The sequence below is a fragment of the Oncorhynchus mykiss genome, chromosome 2 (genome assembly GCF_057628025.1).
Source record: "Oncorhynchus mykiss isolate SJ-2025 chromosome 2, ASM5762802v1, whole genome shotgun sequence".
Taxonomy (NCBI): domain Eukaryota; kingdom Metazoa; phylum Chordata; class Actinopteri; order Salmoniformes; family Salmonidae; genus Oncorhynchus; species Oncorhynchus mykiss.
In genome coordinates this window covers 72,085,260-72,110,366 of record NC_143023.1, presented here as the reverse complement: position 1 = coordinate 72,110,366, position 25,107 = coordinate 72,085,260, and the positions used below count along the sequence as shown (strand labels likewise).

Sequence of the window (25,107 nt, the reverse complement as noted above, 5' to 3'; positions counted from 1 at the left end):
TATATCTAATCTCATACCATTTGTTGATCACACATTCTCTACCGCAGCAGTACGATACAGTGCAGAAAAGCAGGGGAAATGTTATAGTGCTATTTTGACATGCATAGGCGAGACGTGCTTTGATAATGCAGTTTATGGATTACAGAATAAAGTTAGGAGTTTTCATGCGATTTTGGGTTTCAGTGGGATTGAGATGATAGTATTTGGTATTTTGGTATTTTATTAGGATCCCCATTAGCTGTTGCAATAGCAGCAGCTACTCTTCCTGTGGTCCACACAAAACATGAAACATAATACAGTATGACATAATACAGAACATCAATAGACAAGAAGAGCTCAAAGACAGAACTACATACAATAGTCTAGGCTTTATACAAGGCTATATAAGGCTACTACATGAGTCAGTAGATACATAATGCACTTGATTTAGGCTACATTATTGCATGCTAAATGTTTCTGATCAGGGATAGATGAGTAAACAAATAAATTAGCCACTTCCACTTGTCCAGCCAGAGATCAACTAACCAAATATAGAGACAGAAGTTCAGTGAAACTAAATCAGATTGATTGATTATCGGACAAGTTACTGTCTGTTGGTCTGGAGTAGGACAGGTTACTACACGAGTGAAGAGCAAGCAGACTTGTAAAACATGCTAGGAAAATGTTCTGATCAGCTAATATATGAGCAAACTAGCACTCACCTCAATTTAGCTAACATTTCCCCAGCCTAATTGTTACCAAATATCGAAACGGAGATTCAGTGAAAACAAAAATTGACATTGATTGATTTATCGAGACGAGTTCCCCAAACCTGTATCAAAGCAGCGCGATGGCGCTGTCCCAATCAAAACGGTGCTGAAATGATAATCTAGGTGACCACACACGACTATTGCTTTAAATTAGTATAACGGTTGGATATGATTTGGGGAGTTTCAGTTCAAGCTTGATAAATGCCTTCAATTGCATTAGCCTACTTTATTCCAATATTTTCATAATTCAGTTGATCATGACTAAGGTGTTTTTCTCTCTCTGCGCTTTTTCTAGGCCCAATGGCTGCTTCCTCATCTCCTCACTCCGGTGCCGCCCGCCTCCTCCGTGTTGTTCTCAACACCCGTATAAATCAATATAGCCTACTGTTTTCTAGAAATCTGGCATTTTTTCGGGTTCGAGCTCATTTAATTTCTGTGACGTTGGACCAGGGCTCGGGCTTGGGTTCTGATGAGAACTCTAAACTGCATTCGAGTCTCGTGTGCATTCCGGCAGTGTCAATCAAGAGAGACTCTCGGACTGAAACATTCACACCTCCATTTAATTTACGAAATGCTAATAAATTTGTGCCACAGTTTAAACTACCGATAGATCAGCATTCTAACTCCCCTTTGTGATAGTGTGGTGCAATGACAGAATGACGCAATTTACCACAATCTGCCACCATCTACCACAAACGATATAAGCATAAACTCAAAATTTTAAAAGGAAGAACCTTTGAATATATGGTGACTTTGTGTGAAGTAAATATGCTAGGCTAAAGGTTTCCATGCGACAGCCTGTTTGGATAATGTGCCATAAAAATTATGCCAATCTGCTGCTGCTCATGTTGTGTATTTTGTGGAATTGCGTTAGTGCTACATTGGGAGAATATGTAGTAATTTTCCAGATCTTGTCATAATTTCTTTTGAGAAATGTGAAAAGTGGTCCCGGGACAGTCCATGGATACTGGTTACCGGTGTTAAACCCTACAATACAGGGTTGCTATGGCTGTTAGACTGTGCCCTTCCCTCTCTCTCATTCTCGCTCTCTTTCTTGCTCTGTTTCTTCTGCTCTCCCTCCCTCCCTGACCTGGCTATCATTACCATTATGAAAGGGCTGTAACGTAGCATTATTGAAATAATTGCAAATCACAGACTGTAGACATATCTCTCTTTTAATTTTTCAGCAGGGACCTTCCCTGGCCATGTTGGCTCTCAAGCACAATGACGACTAATGAATAAATGTGACAAGCTGAATGCAGTCCACTGCTTCACCCACTCTCGGATTTAAAGGGATGAATGCCAATCAGGTCAAATTCACATTGAGGAATCCATCATTAAGGTTACTTAATATCAGGTTTTAAAGAAAATGTACTCCAGTTCCTTGTGATCAAGAATACTGTGTGGCAGTAAGTGGATATGTAGCCTACAATGAAGAGGCTGTCCCATAGCACTGAGTACTGCACTAGTGTCAGTTCCATCAAACACTCACAGATTCCTAATTTATCTCCCTAATGTAGGTATTCAGGCTAATGAGGACTCTCTCTTACCTGGAATGGTGTGTGGTGACACAAGGTTAAGACCCACAGATTATCCGACAACATGTCAGGATCAGGTAGACTAATGCTGTTGACTTACGGCGTTTAGCAGTGGAAAAAGATAGACCTCTTCACACGTACGTACGCAGACGAACAAAACAAAAACACACACACACATACAGTATGCACGCACACATAGACAAACACATATTTCATTAACACTAAAAACATGAACGATGACATGAATGTATGACTCATTTTCTAAATACCATTTTAGGAACTACAGTATGTGGTTTAGTATACATGTATACTCTCCCAGATGACGACATTACAAAGATGCACTTAACTCCAATCGATAAGGTAATCTGTGTTGTTTGAAATAACTCCTCTAAAGTGCAGGCAGTAGACTAGATAAACACAAGAAAAGACAGTGCTCTGCTGTTATGCACCTGACATTTAGTGAGCTGTCATACAGGTCAGTGTTTAGGGATTAACACACAGGATGACACTTCAGTGACTCATTTTTATCTCCACAGCCAGTGTGACTGGAGCATCCCTCCCGTTCCTCAGCCGGGTGTATGGATGATAAGACAGCGTCTCACAGAAGGTTATCTCTAACCAAACAGAAACATTCTGGGTACCAATTTCTTAGCTGGGTTTCATCAGTGAAGTGGGAGGGGAGGGTTAGGACTGCAAGCTATTGTCCTTAAATGGCCTCTGGTTATACAGGGCTGTGTTGCTGGTGTCAAGCTCTGCCTTCTCCCAAACTGGAACAAAGATCCCTGTAGTTAAGATTGTTAAGTGTTAATGATAGTCATCGTTTAAAATGTTAACCCTAAGGTGAATTCTAATCATAGCAAAGACTTGATATAGACAATAGGTGCCTGCTACTCACTGTGCAACGGAATCCAACTGTAAATTCAAACTGACAGTGTTTACCTTTGCTTACATTCTCTTACCCTGTTTTCCGTCTTCCGTTTCTAAGAAGTGCTACATAATCCTTCTGGCCTGTATACTTATTATTCTCCTTTAAAGGGAGCCTCACACAAAGTACATTAATATCATAGATCTTAATGCAATGGACTCATATTGTGAAAGAATTCAGGAGACAGAGTCATTTTATCGATCCAAAGAGTATTTATTGTCATGATAACATCCCAGAGTTCCAACAGATTCATGTGTCCCATTTGATAAACTGCTGTTTTCATCCTACTGCAGTTTGGAGTGATTTTACTCTAAATATGGTATTTCAGTTTTGTATTTTTTTTAAATTAGTGTCACGAGTGAGCGCAGATGCATCCTGTTTCCATTGTCATCCTTGAGAGGTTTCTACAACTTGATTGGAGTTCACCTTTGGTACATTCAATTGGTAGGACATGATTTGGAAAGGCACACAAATGACTATATAAGGTTCCACAGTGGACAGTTCAGAGGCCTCCATCATTCTAAAATGGAAGAAGTTTGGAACCACCGAGACTCTTCCTAGAGCTGGCCGTCTGGCCAAACTTAGCAATCGGGGGAAAAGGGCCTTGGTCAGGGAGGTGAACAAGAACCTGATGGTCACTCTGACAGAGCTCCAGAGTTCCTCTGTGGAGATGGGAGTACCTTTCAGAAAGACAACCATCTCTGCAGCACTCCACCAATCAGGCCTTTATGGAGAGTTGACGGAAGCCACTCCTCAGTAAAAGGCATATGACAGCCCACTTGGAGTTTTCCAAAAGGCACCTAAAGGACTCTCAGACCATGAGAAACAAGATTCTCTTGTCTGAAGAAACCAAGATTGAACACTTCTGGCCTGAATGCCTAGCGTCACGTTTTGAGGAAACCTGGCACCATCCCTACGGTGAAGCATGGTGATGGCAGCATCATGCTGTGGGGATGTTTTTCACTGGCAGGGACTGTTAGACTATTCAGGATCGAGGGAAAGATGTCCGGAGCAAAGTACAGAGAGATCCTTGAAGAAAAACTGCTCCAGAGTGCTCAGGACCACAGACTGGGGCGAAGGTTCACCTTCCAACAGGACAACGACCCTAAGCACACAGCTAACAAGGACCCCTGAATACCATACCAGTCACACATAACAAAATACTGCCCTGGATCCTAATAGAGAACCCAGACTGCATTGTTCCATCCATGCCTTTTAAATACATGAGGGGTTACGGGTTCACACTTCCACTTGCCCCAGCCAACCTTGTCCTCCCCAGACCTCAGCAACTTTTGCGCACAGGAAGCAACCTTTAAGAGGAAAGAAGAAAACAAGACCAGAAGGGAACCGACTGGAGCGATAGAACAGGACAATACCAAACACAACAATAAACAGTGGTCAGTCACGTGGACATTCAGGAACAGGGCGCACGAGCGAGTGCGTCGGCAATGACATTATCAGTCCCCATGACACAACGCAGCAGTGGTTTTGGGACTAGTCTCTGAATGTCCTTGAGTGGCCCAGCCAGAGCCCAGACTTGAACCAGATCTAATGTCTCTGGAGACAACTGAAAATAGCTGTTCAGCGACGCGCCCCATCCAACCTGACAGAGCTTGAAAGAATGGGAGAATCTCCCCAAATACAGCTGTGCCAAGCTTGTAGCGTCATACCCAAGAAGACTCAAGGCTGTAATTTCTGCCAAAGGTGCTTCAACAAAGCACTGAGTAAAAGATCTGAATACTTCTGTATATGGTATATTTCATTTTTTTTTTCTTCACATTTGCAAAAAGTCTTTGTTTATATGGGGTATTGTGTGTAGATTGATGAGGGGGAAAAACAATTTCATCAATTTTGGAATAAGGCTGTAATGTAAGAAGAATTGAGAAAAAGTCAATACTTTCCAAATGCACTGTATGTGTCTGGAGGCATATCCGGACACATCAGTAAGATGTACAGTTATGTACCTGTGTTTGTCTCTGTTTGAAGCGAATATGCCTGCAGAAGAACATGTTGACATTGTGATACACCATGCTCTGAAGGCTTTATAGTCCAGGCTGGATAATGCTGGTAGTTGTGGCTGGTGGGCAGGATGCAGATCCCCTAATCCTCTCTTACACGGTGTACTCGATGAAAATAGACCTCACCTAAGTTTACTCTGAGTTTGTCCGTTATTTGTCTTGTTTGCTTGGTTTGTGCTGTCTCTGTTTACATAATACAGCTAAATTCACTGTTTTGCTTTTTTCCAAACTACTCAATGACTCTTTCTCAGTCTGTTCTTGGACAGGTTGGTTGTTTGTGTACAATTGTCAAGTAGGTTACAGAAAGCCATTTAAGTTACTGTGCGAGATAGCGTGGCTACTCTTAAGTGCCATGTCCTTGAGCAGGGCATGAGATGAGGATCTCTGTTCCTGTTATAATTAGAATAACTATTCTTTGGGTGGACCTTGCATGGCTAATGAGTAACAGGGAATCTCACAATATATCCATGAGACTTCCCAAAACTGTAGCAGACAGAGAGAGAGAGCCCAATCAGAAATCATTGTCTATCAAACAGTGTTGCTGCTGAATTCCCTCACTAGGGGCAGCACAGTCTCATGGTGAATCCCAAACTAGCCCCTCACCCCTTCCAACTTGTACGGATGGCCCTCTATTGTCATGTGTTGCTGACGACTTTCATAGAGTGGCGAGGGGATAAAAAAAAACATCAACTTCTGGACACACTCATGACTTCAATAATGCAATTGATGTTAAACATTAAAATAATACATTCAAATCAACAAGATATAAATCTCAATTACAGTTGAACATTTCATTTGGGAGGAATTTCATTTGTTTTATGTGTCAAGCCTCGAAATCGGACACAAGCAAACACAAATACAATTAGGCACACCTCTCCATTCTATGTATGAAATTGCTCAAACTCCAAACATATTGTGGTGCATGTTCAGATAGCACTTCGCTCTGGAGCCTGTAGCCTTGCTGGCTTGGTCGAAGTGGCTATGCATATGGGGGAGGTGCACGTGAATGTGTGTAGATTATTTACAATTGACACTGACTGAGGATGACAGAAATTAGTGCAGGAGGCGGCCCAGCGGTCTAAGGCACTGCATTGCAGTGTTGCAGCGTCACTACAGCCTAGGGTCTGACCATGAGTCCCATGGAGTGGCGCACAATTGGCCAGGCATCTTCTGGGTTAGGGGAGGGTTTGTCCGGGGGGGGGGGGGCTTTACTTGGCTCATCGCGCTCTAGCGACTCCTTGTGGCGGTCGTCAGTTGAATGGTGTTTCCTCCGACACATTGGTGCAGCTGGTTTCCGGGTTAAGCGAGCGGGTGTTAAGAAGCGCAGCTTTGCTGGTCATGGTTTCGGAGGATGCATGACTCAACCTTCGCCTCTCCCGAGCCCGTTGGGGAGTTGCAGCGATGAGACAAGATCGTAATCCCGAAATTGGGGAGAAAAAAGGGGGGGGGAAATGACTAAACAAAAATACATTTATAAAATAAATAAATGAGTGCAGGAGGAATATGACCATAATATAATATTCAATCTGACTCCATTATCATGTAAATATTGCTATAGGCCTTTAAACATATCCGATGGATAGTAAGATAGCAAGTCTTATCGTCCCCACTCGGAGGACTATAAGTGACACTTGTCTAGGTTCTCCGTTATGCAATTATTAAGTGTCTAAGAGACAAAGAGCTAATACCTTGCAATCATGTCCAAGCATTAATTGATTGAGTTAACCTTAGCCCAGAGATGCACGATGTGTAGTGTAATAACATTTACTCATAGACCATTAGATCAAAGACTAATTCAAAGAAATATGAGAACAACCGTACATATCAATTTTAAAGTAATCAGATTTATTACAGTTATACAATAAGAATACACTTATCAAATAGTACGTACCAGAACTCTTCAATGTCAAAATATACAAAATATCTAAGTCTAAAGTATAAAAACACACTATAGATTGTTTTACAATGACTGCCTGAATGAAACAACTCAACACTTTTTATCCTAACTACGGCGGAACTCGATCTCAATAACTCCCATCTTTTAATTACCATCAACTTGCTTGGCCCAAAACAATAAAACAAACATCACACGCACTTTCGAATTGAATCATCACAACTCAATCTAAATGATAGGAGCGCACCTCTGTGTCAGAAATCCATAACACATACAGTACAATACAACATATCAAAATGTTCAGCTCTGTATGAACTCTTGAAACAATCCAAACATGTCAGTTTTATTCACACAGTAACATTATTTACATGTTCCATGGGAGCGTCCCGCTACGGAGAAAGCCACGGATAAGGTGTGTTTGACTCCTGTGATAGCAAACATATGGCCAGCCATCCGGACAATGTCATAAATTGGGATTGAATCATCACAATAGGCCCTGGCGCCGGCAAGTCTCAGACACATTTTCATCATAGTTCACATTCTTATTTTTCCACTGCACGCGCAAATGGAGTTGATTGAGCTTGAACCTCGTATCAGACTCAGTAAAAGGTTTAAATCAGACTCAGTAAAAGGTTCAAATAGGATCAGATTTTTCCCCATGTGAGCCTGCTCCCTCAGTGTGTAGACTAGTGTAGTTCAGGTTAACATACATTATGTTTCCTTTCAAAATGTTACATTAGAGCTTGACTTAAGTGCACAAATGTAGTCATCTTTTTTATTTTTTGAAGTCTTAACCAATATGGATATTATCACACGATTCTAGGGGTTACCATTTAACACCAGAGGTTAAGGCATCACGCCGCCTTCCTCCTTCTTATTAATGAATAACTAACTCAGAAAGGATTGAATGTGGAGCTGCTAAGACCATTTAAGATAGAAATCCTTCTTCTAATAAAACCAGGGTGTGAGCAACAGCTTGTAAATGATGAAATGTGAAGCTGATGCAGAGATGTTTGGACTTTTTGATGCCTTATGTGTTCAAGGTCAAGGAAGTCAACTCAGAGAGGAAGTGTGGAGGAAATGCCCAAACGGTATTAATGCAGGGTCAGAAGTGAAAGTTGCTCTCTAAGGAATTCTGGATTAGGGTTAAAGGGTTTCTGGGTGAATTGTTATAAACGCTAAGATTTATTTTCCTCTGATATTTTTAACATATTTCTACTATTCCCTTTTAACCTATTTATAAAATTGAAATATATGGGAATCTTACGTAGAAAATTAGACTCAACGTTTGCTTTGATACAGCCTGATACTGTAATTACTGAGTGTTTATCATAATCCTTTTTTTAACTTGATATAAAAAAGAGACAAGCCGGTAATAATAACAACGCAAGCTTATTGAAACACTTTGCCAAACTCATTCATTGCAGCAGCAGTGCTGGTTGTAGTGGATTTTATGGCTTATAAAAGTGTTGAACAATGTGTTAATAGTGCTGAATAGCAACTTAAACATGAACTTACTCGTAAAAACAGCAGAGCTTTGCTGTATTTGTTAAGTCTCTCTCTAGTCATGATTTTAAATGTTTTTAAACCTCACAGTATCAACTTTGTTGTGCGCTCAAGGCTTCTTGTTACGGTCTATGGCTCGAGGAAACTGTGCAGACTCTGTGATCTGAGCTGTCTGATTGGTCAAGGGTAGGCCTTGAGGTGCACTTGATTTGCTCTCTGGGTAGGCGGAGGTCTATCCTCAGACACATGAAAAGGTTCAAAATGGGAACACTACATTCCCGGTGCTAGGGCTGCTGAATCAAATGCACCTACTGCCAACAGCACAAAACAAATAAAAAAAATAAGGACACAAGGCTGTTTCATTGGGTTTTTTACAGAAATGTTTGGTGATCGACTAGGAATGCCTTGAAGATCGACCAGTCGATCGGGAGTTGGTGACCACTGTTATATGCACTCCTTCTGACAATAAATCAAAGTCAGTGTGATTTGCATCTCCTAGTATTAGGGGGTGTGCTCTGAAAACAAACCCATGTTTCAGTTGGCCTGATGCTTACCTAATCCCCAGTAAATGGAACAGACTCAAGCAACTGTAAAAACACCCCATCTCTTTAATGGTCCAAGTTCGAAGGAAGTAAAGTTTACCAAAACATTTAGGTTACTAGCGTTCTTGGTTATTATCGTTCTTGGCAATAGACTATACCTAAGATGTTGCAAAGTTATTGCACTGCAGTGTTGCTCTGTATTTTTGCAGCAGGACATAGCAAATGCCAGGTAGAAATGGAGAGTTTGAGGACAATTATCCAAATAACAATGAGGAAAGGGACAGGCTGTGCAGTTTACTGGAGGCAGGAAGGGTATTTTGGTCTACTTAACACACATGGCTTTATTTGAAGGTCAATAGAAAGTGATTTTACTGATGCAAACTATGATTGGGCGGTATCCAGGTTTTATGTCATCATACCTTCCTTCTATCATCCCGGAATGCTAACAGAATTAGCACAATTAATAGTGAATTTTCATGGGGGCTGTTTTCTAAATGCTAACAAGCTCAAACGAAAATAAACTTAATGCAAACACAGGCAATCCAGCTCGTAAAGAAATTCATATAGAGGTAGGAGCTACCGAATGTCATTTTTGGTGAGTTTGGACATTTACAATGTGAATGAGAGACATTGTGCAAATGAACAAAGTTTTGACCCATGCTTGTCTAAAGGAAAAACAGTACTCACTCTGGAGAAGGATGTGTACACACGCTGTGTCTGTGTGGAGTCTGAAGTTGCTAGGGCAACGGCCTGCCTGCTCGGAGATAAGGGGGGAATAACGCAACCCATAACTTTAACTTGCTAGTTAAAGTTATTCAGTGTTATTTCACACAGGAAAAAATATATAAAACGCATAAAAATATCTTGCAGCATTTTGTAAACACAGATGTAAAATGCTTCTTATTGTAATTTCTGATCAGCATCAGGCTAATTTTGTGCTTCAGTTCACTTCACTCAGATGAGAATTCACGGAAGGGCATTCTATCACTAGACAGCGTTCTGACTCAAGGTAGGAGTCATAGTTTGCTTTTTAGGTACTATAATTCAATATCTCTTTCCCCTTGTCAGAATGTGAATAACCTTGGTGGAGATGTTTTGCTTGACAACAGATGACTTCATAGGTAAGGCATTGTTGGAGAGATACTGTAACTTTAGCAGTAGTTGAATAGAGAAGTTTGGCCGACCGCCCATTTCCTCATTGCTTCGCCTTCCTGGTCAGAAAAGTTAACACTCGTAATGTATTCAGTTACATTTCCCCCCATCCTAAACTACACTTCAAAAGTTGCCTTGACAGAACAATAAGATGCTATTTCAGAGCACATTGAGCTCAGTGGAGAGAGAGCGAAGAGGAAACTTGTTGGGCGAGACCAGGGAGCACATTGTGTAGACTATATGTGACATGTCTCGAAGATATTGCGCTTTGTCGCCTCACGTTGCTCAGCGTTAATAAGTTGCTGACCCTTCCGTAGGGTTATCACAGAACTGTCCAATCCATTTCATAGACTTTCAGTGTGAATGTTATTCCCTGTCAGTTTGTTCTGCTGGGCACACAGAGAACGGCCCGTGCTGAGTCTGACGACCCAACGCCTTCTTTCCATGTAGTGCTTCTCCCTAGAAGAAAGACTTGTCAAAGCCTTTTTACGGGCAGACCCTATCGTCTGTGTAGTTTACTGGAAGGAAGGAGGAAAGGAAGGAGGGAGGGTATTTTGGCCAGGGTTGATATAGTGTAAAGACAGGATATTGTTTGAACATTTTCTAGATTTATAGTCCAACTCCTCCACGTCGTCTCGTTTATTTCACTGTTCTGTATATACAGTTGAAGTCGGAAGTTTACATACACTTAGGTTGGAGTCATTAAAACTAGTTTTTAAACCACTCCACAACTGTCTTGTTAACAAACTATAGTTTTGGCAAGTCGGTTAGGATATCTATTTTGTGCATGACACAAGTAATTTTTCCAACAATTGTTTACAGACAGATTATTTCACTTATAATTCACTGTATCACAATTCCATTGGGTCAGAAGTTTACATACACTAAGTTGACTGTGCCTTAAACAGCTTGGAAAATTCCAGAAAATTATGTCATGGCTTTGGAAGCTTCTGATAGGCTAATTGACATAATTTGAGCCAATTGGACGTGTACCTGTTGATGTATTTCCCCTTTCCCCCACTGAGTTTGAAGGCCTACCTTCAAACTCAGTGCCTCATTGCTTGACATCATTGGTAAATCAAAAGAAATCAGCCAAGACCTCATAAAAATATTTGTAGACCTCTACAAGTCTGGTTCATCCTTGGGAGCAATTTGCAAATGCCTGAAGTTACCATGTTCATCTATACAAACAATACTACGCAAGTATAAACACCATGGGACTACGCAACCGTCATACCGCTCAGGAAGGAAACGCGTTCTGTCTGCTAGAGATGAACGTACTTTGGTGCGAAAAGTGCAAATCAATCCCAGGACAACAGCAAATGACCTTGTGAAGATGCTGAAGGAAACAGGTAAAACAGTATCTATATCCACAGTAAAACGAGTCCTATATCGACATAACCTGAAAGCCTCTCAGCAAGGAAGAAGCCACTGCTCCAAAACTGCTATAAAAAAAGCCAGACTACGGTTTGCAACAGCACATGGGGACAAAGATCGTACTTTTTGGAGAAATGTCCTCTGGTCTGATAAAACAAAAATAGAACTGTTTGGCCATAATGACCATCGTTATGTTTGGAGGAAAAAGGGGGACGCTTGTAAGCTGAAGAACACCACCCAAACCGTGAAGCACGGGGGTGGTAGCATCATGTTGAGGGGGTGCTTTGATGCAAGAGGGACTAGTGCACTTCACAAAATACATGGCATCATGAGGTAGGAAAATGATGTGGATATATTGAAGCAACATCTCAAGACATCAGTCAGGAAGTTAAAGCTTGGTATCAAATGGGTCTTCCAAATGGACAATGACCGCAAGCATACTTCCAAAGTTGTGGCAAAATGGCTTAAGGACAACAAAGTCAAGGTATTGGAGTAGCCATCACAAAGCCCTGACCTCAATCCTATAGAGAATTGTGGGCAGAACTGAAAAAGTGTTTGCAAGCAAGGAGGCCTACAAACCTGACTCAGTTACACCAGCTCTGTCAGGAGGAATGGGCCAAAGATCACCCAACTTATTGTGGGAAGCTTGTGGAAGGCTACCCGAAATGTTTGCTCCAAGTTAAACAATTTAAAGGCAATGCTACCAAATACAAATTGAGTGTATGTAAACTTCTGACCCACTGGGAATGTGATGAAAGAAATAAAAGCTGAAATAAATCTCTACTATTATTCGGACATTTCCCATTCTTAAAATGAAGTGGTGATCCTAACTGACCTAAGACAGGGACATTTTTACTAGGATTAAATGTCAGGAAATGTGAAAACACTGAGTGTAAATGTATTTGGCTAAGGTGTATGTAAACTTCCGACTTCAACTTTATCAACTTATTTAGTGTTTAAATTCTCTTTAGGCTATCTGATGTTTGTTTTGTACCAGTGTGCACACGGCCCAGTCTCAGCAGGTTCCTACCCAAGGTCTTGGTCTTTAATCACTCCAGGCAGCAGTGGTCCACTGTACTTATCACACATGGTTTTATCTGAAGGTCAATAGAAAGTGATATTACTGATGCAAACTATGGTTGGGCTGTATCTAGATTTTCATATTGTCATACCGTCCTTCTATCATCCCGGAATATACGGTATTACTGGCTTAGTACACAAGGGGGCGCCATAACAACGCAAGAAAATCCATTAGGCGTCTATTACCAGAATGCTAACAGAGTTAGCACAGGTAATAGCGAATATCTATTTGAGGCTGTTAGCTAAATGCTAACAAGTGCAAAATAAAATAAACAAATTACAAAAACAGGCAATCCAGCTCATAAAATAATACATATATGGGTGGGACCTACCAAATGTCATTTTTGGTGAGTTTGGACATTTACAAGCGAATGTGAACGAGAGATATTGTGAATTAAAAAAAAGTTTTGATGCGTGCTTGTCTGAAGGAAGAACTGTACTGGCTCTGGAGCAGCATGTGTACATGGTGTTTGAATGGAGTCCGGAGACACTAGGGCAATGGGCCTTCATGCTCTGATCGGAGAAGAGGGGCGAGGAGAAGACCAGCTGAGAACGGAGAGGAGAAAAAACTAAAGGAAATCAAGATATTGACAGCTGTACAAATAACTTATCCAAATGGCATTGACTTCTCAAACACGGCAGAAAGCTAACACAATATGATGCCCCGTCACCTTATTAATTCAGCCACTTATATAACTAGCACGTTAAACTTCAGGGTCGCGATAACACAGAATTCTGATTTTTTTTGTACATACGACAAAATTATAATATGCATAAGAAATATCTTGCTGTGTTTTGTAAAAAAGCTTCTTATTGTAATTACTGCTCGGTATCAGACAAATTTTGTGCTTCAGTTGCAATTCCCTTCTCAGATGAGAATTCACAAACGGGCATTCTATCACAAGACAGCGCTCTGACTGATGTGTAGCTAATTTTCTCTGGTACTTTTCTAGTTGTAGCCAGATTACTTTTCGCCAGTAAAATGCAAGATTAACTTTAAACAAAACATCAGGAAATGTAGCTGGCTACATTCTTTCTATGATACACATTAGAAATATGATGGCTACGCATCGTTTTTGGAAAAAATACCTTGCTTTTTCATTGTAAGCTCTTTCTTGTTTGGCTGCCAGCCAAATAGTGTCACTTCTGTTGTCATCTGATGAAAATGAAGCTATTTTCAGCCGATTGTGTTCCACTAATGTTTATTCTGTGAAACCCTGAACACTCTAATGAGTGAAGAAAACAGAGTTGACTTTTAATATAAAACCCCTGCAATGCACAGCCGGACTCACCTGCTCCTGCTTTCTCTCATTGTGCTATTTACAAACAAACATGTGACTGGCTCAACTGTTCTGGGGAACTATGGTAAGCTTCAGAGTGTAACATAATTTGACAGGTGAAATGAAGAATGTGATCTGCTTTATCTCTTAACGTATTGCACAAATTGACTGCAGATATTTACTTAAAAAATACCTACAAATATTAAAATGTTTTGAAAAACTTCAAAGAAAAATGTTTTATGGTTTTAACAGTATTGAAAAAACATATTGTGGTTATTTCCATATACTGCGTATATGGTATATACTGTATACTGCCAAAGCCTAACACAAACAATGTTACAGTAAACTAACGTTTGTTTTGTGTCCAGACCTGCAGTTGTATGAATGTCCTCCTACCCTTCCTGTCCTGTACATTGTGTTGTTGTTTTTTGTGACACCCAGTCAGTGTGTAGCGTAACCCAAAAAGGTCTGAGACTCTGAAACCCTGGCAGTTGGCACTAGTTTAAGGATGATCTCTGTCTCTGCCTCTCAATCCGGCCCTCTATGAAAGTGGCCTGGGGTGGGCAGGCAGTTGTTTGGCCTCCCACGTTGCACTGTGTCCTTATACTCTCACTGGGCTCTGGAGGATTACTCTCCTAGATGCTTAGTAAACTTGAGCAGGATTAATGGAGGGGAACAAAGATTCACTCTGCGCAGAGAGAAAAGCAAGAAAATGAACTGAAAATGACCCACTTTCGATTGTTTGAAAAGGAAATCATCTCCAAAATATCTTTATTTTTTAAACAAGCCGTAGAAAGTTGGTTGCAATTTCAGTTTAATCCACCTGAAAAGACAGAACAAATAATACAACAAATATTGTGGTAAATTCAAGTATTCTAATTGATAAACTGAATTTTTCGAAGAAATTAAATTTTAAAAAAGGTATAATTTTTGTGAATGATGTCATAAATAGGACTGGTGGAGTTATGTCACACATGCAGCTAACACAGACATATGGAAATGTCTGCTCTACACAAAATTACAACCAATTAATTGCAGCATTACCACAAAAATGGAAGAGGCAAGTAGAAGGGGGAAAAAGTAAGGAACTTGTATGTCGGCCCTGTATTAAAGAACATAAATGGTTAAAGAAAAGTGTGATAAATAAAAACATACCAATTTCATTTAAGGACCAAAAAACAGACAGCTGTTCCATTTAAATTGCAAAATAGTTGGGAAGAGATTTTCGATGTACTCATTCCATGGCACATGGTTTATGAATTGATACGCAAAACAATGCCGGATGCAAAACTTTGAATTCTTCAATTTAAATTACTATACAAAATTCTTGCAACCAATAGAATGTTATATATATATGGGGGATACAATCTTCCCAGCTCTGCAGATTCTGCTGTCAGGAGGCAGATCATTAGATCATTTATTTTGGTATTGTCCATATGTAGCTCGTTTTTGGTCACAGGTCCAGGAATGGCTGAAGAATTGCAACATTAGCCTAGAACTAACGCTGCAGATACAGTGGGGCAAAAAAAGTATTTAGTCAGCCACCAATTGTGCAAGTTCTCCCACTTAAAAAGATGAGAGAGGCCTGTAATTTTCATCATAGATAAAAAATCCAGAAAATCACATTGTAGGATTTTTAATGAATTTATTTGCAAATTATGGTGGAAAATAAGTAATAATTGCTCCCATAGTTGATTTCTTCAAACCAAGCTGCTAACCTATTGCAGATTCAGTATTCCCAGCCTGGTGCAGGTCTACAATTTTGTTTCTGGTGTCCTTTGACAGCTCTTTGATCTTGGCCATAGTGGAGTTTGGAGTGTGACTGTTTGAGGTTGTGGACAGGTGTCTTTTATACTGATAACAAGTGCCATTAATACAGGTAACGAGTGGAGGACAGATGAGCCTCTTAAAGAAGAAATTACAGGTCTGTGAGAGCCAGAAATCTTGCTTGTTTGTAGGTGACCAAATACTTATTTTCCACCATAATTTGCAAATAAATTCATAAAAAATCCTACAATGTGATTTTCTGGATTTTCTTCTCTCACCTGTCCACAACCTCAAACAGTCACACTACAAACTTCACTATGGCCAAGAAGGACTTTTTTTCTCATTTTGTCTGTCATAGTTGACGTGTACCTATGATGAAAATTACAGGCCTCTCATCTTTTTAAGTGGGAGAACATGCACAATTGGTGGCTGACTAAATACTTTTTTGCCCCACTGTAGCAATACTGGGTGATTTGAAAAGCCATAGTCAATCAATCAAGGGTGGGACTAATAACAAGATAACCAATGTAAAACATACGGGGTCTGTAAAATGTATATAGGTTCAGGAATTTGGTGAAATAGCACAGTTACAAATAGAAATCAAACTGGAAGGACATCAGAAATACAGGAAGGACTAAAAACAAACAAAATGTAACTCTTGTAAAGTAGACTGTGTCTGTAAAATGTGTATAAGATGTATAAACTGAAGGTAAAAGCCAAAGTGTTTTATTAGTTTACTCCAATTGCGGGATCGGTGGTAGGGTTTGCGGGGGACAATAATAAAGGTATATTCTTTAAAAAAGTATGTATGCCTATATAGGTATGTGTATGTATATATGTGTATATGTATGCATTTGTATATGGATATATATATTTACCCAAAAAATATATGCAGGATTGGAAATGATGCAGACAATTACATTGATAGAACCAATATTCTTTCTGCAATATTAAGCTGATCCACCCCTAAAATTGTTTTATTTTAAATGAACTAAGGGTTAAGGCATACAGGCTATGATGTTCAGCAGCCATTATTGTGTTCACACTTCCTTGTCTTTTCCTGCAACTTGTAATGATCAATAGTCTTTGTTTAGAATATACAGTGGGGCAAAAAAGTATTTAGTCAGCCACCAATTGTGCAAGTTCTCCCACTTAAAAAGATGAGAGAGACCTGTAATTTTCATCATAGGTACACTTCAACTATGACAGACAAAATGAGAAAAAAAAGTCATTCTTGGCCATAGTGGTTTGTAGTGTGACTGTTTGAGGTTGTGGACAGGTGTCTTTTATACTGATAACAAGTTCAAACAGGTGCCATTAATACAGGTAACGAGTGGAGGACAGAGGAGCCTCTTACAGGTCTGTGAGAGCCAGAAATCTTGCTTGTTTGTAGGTGACCAAATACTTATTTTCCACCATAATTTGCATATAAATTCATTAAAAATCCTACAATGTGATTTTCAGGATTTTTTTTCTCATTTTGTCTGTCATAGTTGAAGTGTACCTATGATGAAAATTACAGGCCTCTCATCTTTTTAAGTGGGAGAACTTGCACAATTGGTGGCTGACTAAATACTTTTTTGCCCCACTGTACATGGTTAGTATATTTTGGATGGTTACATAACTCTGTGTCACTTTGTGTTTCATTGCATATGCCACTAGCATAGTGTGCATACTGTCCCGTGTACAGAACATGCTATTGGGTACATACTGTACAGTGCAGCATTACACCTGTGATATGAAGTGCTTGTATGTTGGCTTATGTGTTTGATGAGTTGAATAGCTTTGAAACCATTTTCTCAAGCGGTTTCATTAGGCTCTGGAGTGATGCTGCCAGGAACCGTGCAGGGCTGGTGACTGTCTTTTATGGCCTGCATTCTGGTTTAATGTCTGTATTGTGTTAGGAAGGTCCATTAGAGGGAGCTGTATAAACTGGAGGTGCCTGTAAAATACAACTTTGCTTGACTCAATACACACATTAGTGGAGGAAAAGGCCCCTCCTACCTTTAGATCAGGGTTACAATGTTAGTCATGACATTGCCACTTCTATTGCATCTCTATTAAACCTACGTCTCTGGAAGAAAAGCCCTCCTCAGCAGATATCTAGAACTTCTGAATCTGTGTTTGTTGGAAGTATCCAGTACTACATATTATCTTAGGATATGCAAACCTTCCCCTGTTTTATGTTCTTGGATGCAGCATTTATTACAACATAGAGCATAGAGACTAACATTTTCATTTTCCCAAAAAAGTCTGTGCTGTCAGTCAGTGGTATGGACCACTGGGTTAATTAATATCACTAAAGGATGTGATTTATAGACAGCAGGAAGTGCAGCCTGGTTCTGTTGCTCTCTAAGCAAATTAGTGGAAGACAGAAAGACTAGAGCCCAGCGGTTTTATTGAATTAAGTCTGACATGCTCTACAGAGAGTATAATTCACGGGATACTTAAATGCTCGAGCAAAGTACAACAGGAACAAATTAGTTTGTTTTGTACTTGTTCTATAACAGGACTGTTGGAAGAAAATGGGATTTCAGAGGCAATTAAGGGAAATATTTTGGACGATTACCAACAAGACCATTTGACTCAGGTTATGGCCTTAATTAAGATGAGGATTTATTTAATTAAATGAAAATGTCCATTATTTCTCTTGCATAGTATAATATAGCAGTTTTGTCTTAACTGTTTTCATAGAACTTGAAATGAATGAAAGTCATTTTTTGTTTAAGGCATGTCTTATTTTCATTCTCATTTGCTTGTACTGTAACCTCCCCATGCAGAGTAAAATGCTTCCCATCACTGTCATCTAGCAATGCTCAGACTTGAGACATGAGGTTAAAGACTTGAGGTTTGAAAACATTTGAACTGGTTCACCCACAAGAGAAATAACCAGAGGCCATGCAACATGCAACCAAGCCTGTCAGTGGTGGCCTAGAGGGAAATCTCATAAATGAACCATGCACAATCACCTCTCACATACGGCCACACCACATTCATTATCCCAGAGTTGAACCTGAGCTCCTCAGAAAAGTGTGAGAGGAAGAGAGGGAGGGAGAGAGAGCGAAATGGAAAAGGTGAAAGGAGGCCTATCCGCTTGATGTCAGGAACTGGGGAGATGATCACTTGCTTTTGTACCTACTGTCCTGAGATGAGGATGAGAGAGAGAGAGGGAAGTAGGTGGGGGCTGCCTGTTTGTCCTCAGTAGGGGAGGGGTAGGCTCATGTGGTGCACCTGCCTGCCTGGAGAGAGAAACACTGGGTGTTCTTGCTTGTCCTTAGAGTGAGCTTTTCTTTTGACAGCTCTAAAAAATATCTTAGACCATTTTGCCGGCCATTTCATGTCTTCTAGATAAGACAAAAGGAGGGGGGAATGGCTAGAAGCACTGTAGAAGTCCTGCAGTTTGTTGTGACTCAGGCAGGGCTGGGTAGCTTCTGTCCCAGGTTCATATCACTAAGAAGGTCTTGCGTTCACTGCCATGGAATGTTAAGTCTCAGTATTATTTTTCTCATCTGAAACGCTTAAACCTGCAGGATGACAGCAAAATCATACGCCCCCCAGGCCTCCCGAGTGGCGCGGTGGTCTAAGGCACTGCATCGCAGTGCTAGCTGTGCCACTAGAGATTCAGGGTTCAAGTCTCGGCTCTGTCGCAGCTGGCCGCGACCGGGAGGCCCATGGGACGGCGCACAATTGGCCCAGCATCATCTGCGTTAGGGAGGGTTTGGCCAGCAGGTATATCCTTGTCTCATCGCTCACTAGCGACTCCTGTTGCACAGTGCATGCTGACACAGTCGCCAGGTGTACGGTGTTTCCTCCGACACATTGGTGCGGTTGGCTTCTGGGTTGGATGGGCATTGTGTCAAGAAGCAGTGCGGCTTTGTTGGGTTGTGTTTCGGAGGACGCATGGCTCTTGACCTTCGCCTCTCCCGAGCCAGTACGGGAGTTGCAGCAATGAGACAAAACTACCAATTGGGGTGAAAAATAAAATACTTTTTTTTTTTTTATCATATGCCTCTCATTTTCTCACTATCAGATGCACAGAAGGCATGGTCCTTGAAAAAGGTTGAATGTTGAAATATATTAGGTTTATGACATGTCTTGTGCAACAGATGTAGGATAGTTGAGTGTGATTACCAAGGAGTTAGTGTTTCTGAAAACAGAGAGTTTGATTTAAACTTTGAGCCTGTAAGTGAGTGATTATGGACTTACTTTAAAGGTGTCAGCATGCTTCCCAGCCAAAACAGTTTGATAGAGTTTGTGCATATATTATGATGTCATTCTGTGACGTTTTTGTTTGTTTTGAACTTCGGTGATGGTTTTTTTCGGGTGTTCGGGAACACAGCATTGTTTCTGAAGGCAATCCGAGGTTCGGAGTCCAAGTCTATACCCCTTTGCTGGTCATTGGTCAACTGTAGCGATTCTTCAATAAATTCTTTGTTGTCATTCAAGGAGAGATGACTCGTTTTCATTGAAAAATACTGCACATCTTACATGTAAAATTGCGCGACTAAGATCTCTTCGGCAAAAACGTCAAAATGAATGACAGATTTCTGGCGTTATCTTAAATTAATTCTGACTATTTTGAGGAAGCATATACTGGCTACGGTGTCTAAAAATGGACAAACAGTACTATTGCTGCTTTTAAGGGAGTATGCGAGCTCACTCGTTCGGCACTGAAGCATGCTGACGGCTTAAACGGCAAGCCTCTGAAAGGTGATATCACTAACTGAGTTTTTCTTCTTTGATGTTTCCTGTGGTGAGAACAATGGTGGCGTTGTTGCTATTTGGAAACAACACTCTGTTTCTAAGGAAAAGCTTGAAACAGTGACTGCACAGCACTAATTTGATGCACAACAGGCCATTTAGTGTATACACAAGATGGAAACTGTGCTGGAGTTTCTCCTGACAACGCTGTCAGCATGCATGACAACTTTATTGGCATAATCTGCTCCCTTTGCTTTCGCTCTCCTGCTTTTATTACATTTTTACAACTCTATGTACTATTTTGGGAATAGTTTTGTTCCATGTAGTATTTTATTTGTCTGTCAGGAATGACTTACTGTAGGACACCATGGCTAAGAGTGATCATTCGGTGCATAAGTTATTGTTTCACTGGAATTGACTTGTAGGCTATTCAATCACAGTCAGAGATCAACAATTGTTGTTACAGCTGGTTGGAGAAATAGACTACTGGAGTCTGGTTCAAGACTACAGACAAAGTGATTGATCCTAGAGCAGTGTTGGGAACGGTACTTTTAAAAGTAACTTGTTGTGTTACAATGTTACTTGCAATAAAAGTAACTTGTTATGTTACACCGTTACTTACTATGGAAAGTAACTAGTTACATTACTTTTGCGTTACCAAAAACAGAAAACCCTCTGAAGAGGCCTTGCACGTGTTGGTCATTCATTCTTATGCCCAATTGACTATCTTTGAATGGCTTGCATATCCTACTGTCAAAAGCCTAATCTATAACTCTGGGCTATACCAGCTCAAGTAATAACGACAGACGCCATATCCCCTTTACAATACTTAAAATCAATAATATAAAACCATCTTGGCAGTAAAGGGAGAGCTCAAATACAAGGACAAGAGGCTACTGTTTTACACACATACGAACTGGCCAGAGAGATTCTATGTAAAACTATACGATCACATTGTGTAATTGTAGTGCCCTTTCCTTTTATTGTGAAGACAGAGCTGGAGAAATGTAATTTCTTATCAACTGAGCCTAATTTGATCACCTAGCTACGCTGTTTGCTTTATTAACAGACAATAAATGGGTCAATCGCCTGAACCCGATGATCCTGTGTTTGCGTGTGAATCCTGCAAGTAGCATCAGTCAAGATTTGAGGGGTAACATCTGTCCTTTTCTTCTACCAATTTAAAATAATGTGAATACTTCCACGATAAAGGCTATTGTTTCTGCCATCTTGCTAGCTATCTAGCTACCAGCTGCCATGCCAGCTACATGCTGCAACATTCATGCAGATGCAGGAAGAGCGCGAACCATGGCGAATGTAGGATAGGGGGAGTGGTTTTAATTTGTTCCAACAAAGAAAAAGGGAAATTATATTGCAAAAGTAACTCGTTATTATTTAAAGGGATAGTTCACCCAAATGACAAAATGCCATATTGGTTTCCTTACCCTGTAAGCAGTCTATGGACTATGACGACAATCCATGCTTTGGTTTAGTTTCCCTGGCACTGTTTCCACATGCTAACGTTTTGTGGCACAAATCCTATTAAAGTCATGGGACCGATATTACCATTTTCCGGGCACGTTGAAATCGTCTATACGTGCTGTAATTTCTAAACCGTTTACCCGATATAGATAAATACCCTCAAATTAAAGCTGACAGTCTGCACTTTAACCCCAAATTCATTATATAATTCCTAATTCAAAGTGCTGGAGTACAGAGCCAAAACAACAAAAAATCTGTCAGTCCCAATACTTTTGGAGCTCACTGTAGCTGTGTCTCTATTTGCCTTCAACCAACAGGCAATGTTGGCCTTACTGCCAACCTCCCAGACAACCAGGGTTTTTCCTAGGTCTCAGGAAGAAGCAATATGTTTTGTTCCCAGCTTGACAACCCTAAAGCAAACACTCCAGACTTCCCTCTCTTTATCCAGACAAAGTGACCTGATTTGTCCTGTGTTATGACAGGAACAATGTGCAGTACTTTATTGCTGTGCCTTGCCTAGGAGAAACATAGTCATTTACTGAGAGAAAAACCTTACAAGCCAGTAATGTGAAACATATAACCTATGGATTACAAAAACCACTAAAACTGATGTGTTTGAATGTGCATTTTAATTCCTACTTAGGTTTAAGTGGTATGGTGGTATGTTCAGGAAGCAGGGTCTCATTGTCAGTATTCACAGTGATGTACATGTATATACTAGGGATGCACGATATATCGGTAAGCATATTGGAATCGGCCGATATTAGCTAAAAATGTCAACATCGTCATTGGCCCGATGTCTCGTTTAATGCTGATGTGCAAAACCGATGTCAAATCAGACCTATATAACGTAGATAGATGACTTAAGGACGAAAAATATAGAGCTACACATGCAACACATTCCTAACCTAGCTCACAATGTCTGCTGTGTGGATTGAGCAGTCAACAAGTAGAGCAGTCATTTGAAAGAGTAAGAACATTTCAGCGAGACAACTCAAAGACGAATGCCAAGATAATGGGATTCATTGCCCTTGACAATCAACCGTTCTCTGTCGTGGATGATGTTGGCTTTTGCCGACTGGTCGAGCACCGGTAAAGACTTCCGCTATTTTTCATGCTGCCCTACCGGAGTTACACAGCATCCATGAACTACTTGATATGGGCGTCACTGCTATTAGCTTCACGACTGATATTTGGACCAGCGATGTCAGCCCCATGAGCATTATGATTCTGACAGCACAGTGGGTCCACGAGGATGTCCTACTGAGGAAAGCCGTATTGTATGCTCAAGAATGTGCTGGTTCTCATGCCGCTGCTGACATTTCAATGGCATTTGAGAACATGTTTGAAACTTGGGAAACATGAACACTCCTGGCTCCATTCGAACAATTGACTCGAGAAATAAGTTCAACTGTGTCTGCAGCAGACGTGATACCCTGTCATGGCATTGAAACGCCTGCTCAACAAAAATGCCAACACAGACCATCGGGTTAACGTGGAAAACTCTACTAGAGGCTGTGAACAAGGGATTCAATGGCATTCTCTCTGAACCTCTACTTTGTCGACACCATGCTCAATGCTAGGTACAAGGACCGCTACTTCAATGCAGACAAGAAACAGGGTTTATGTGAAATGTTACAGACATGGCTGGACAAGATGGAAACGGACACAGTGACAGTGCACACTGAGGAAGAGAGGCCACAGACAGACAGAGCTGAAACTTCACTGCTTGACATGTACGATGAAATCCTGGTGAGACTGAATAAATGAACAACGAAACAGCACGGCAAGTAAGTGAAAGAAATATGTGTGTGTGTGTGTGTGTGTTTCAACTATTTAACTGTACTCGAATGCTTAAAACGCTGCTAAAATGTTAAAAATCGGTTATCGGTGTCGTTTTCTTTTTGGCAAGGAAAATATTGGATATCAGTATCGGCCAAAAATGACATGTCGGTACATCCCTAGTATATACAGCTTTGATCTAAGTCAGTGTAATTTAGTGAATGGTGAAACTGACTCATATTTTCCATACATGCTCATTAATTGGCTGCTCAAGGTGTATGCATAACATCTGTCATGCTGACTGGAGCTGGGTTCCCATCGGTGCTAGGTCTGACCCGGAGCCAGCACGGCAAATGTCAGGCGGGTGCTCCACTCAGTCGTGCTCCTGCTCCCTTCCCTTCCTCTCTCCGCCCCTCGCTTTAATGGAGCACAACTACAAAGGGAGCTGGGATAGCAAGGAATGCTACTGCTTTTGTGTATCTCTAAATCATCACAATTAGTCAACCAGCTAGGGCGTAATATCACACCTCTGCTTAAGTGTTCTCTGCACTTTCTAGAAAGGGAAGTGGGATACCTAGTCAGTTGCACAACTGAATAGATTCAACCGAAATAGCACTGTTTCGTAATCATTTTGTTTGTCCTTTGTTTGCACATTTTAAAGTAAAGTGAAATTCCAGTAAACTCATTGCTGGATTAAAACATGACTATTTTAGGGTTTAAACCCATAATGCACCCATAATGCATAATCTGACTACCATGCACTAGTGGGAAAAGGGAAACACTCGGCAAACATACTTTATCTTGTGCAGGCCTGATGAAAAAGAGAGACTGACATTTACAGTATCTGTGTTTTTTTGGCTGTGAATGGACTTGGGTGAAGTCCATTGGGTGTTGGGTGAAGTGCTGCCTGTCGAACCCCCTCCCAATGTCTGTCTGCCCATCAGGCGTTTCAAACAGCACCTGCCAAAGCTCAGTGTTACGCTAAGTGTCATTTTATTTCAGTAATAGCATGGCCATGGGCTCTGAGCCTCCACAGCACAAGACCTAACTGGCCTGAGCTTCAGCTAGAGGCTCTGGGGAGTGTCAGTTGGTCCAGGAGCTGCTTACTGCTTTAACCCACGTTATCCATAATATCCAATGCCTGTCTCACTAACACATTCAAATGTGATGTTTTGTTTCCACTTTCAATCAATCAGTTTACATTAAATGAGACAATGTGTCGAAAGATAAAAGGAGATTAGGTGACCAAATAAAGCCTCCCAGGTCTTCATAAGCGCTGGCTCTTTGTCCACCTCTGTCTGTCTGACTCCGTGT

General features: G+C 40.7%; 1 protein-coding gene across 4 annotated transcripts in view; it reads left to right on the top strand.

The window, feature by feature from the left end:
* The window catches only part of LOC110495618 (solute carrier organic anion transporter family member 3A1), a 69,743-nt gene that overhangs the window by 29,140 nt on the left and 15,496 nt on the right, over window positions 1-25,107 (top strand). The gene's annotated exons all lie outside the window — the stretch shown is intronic.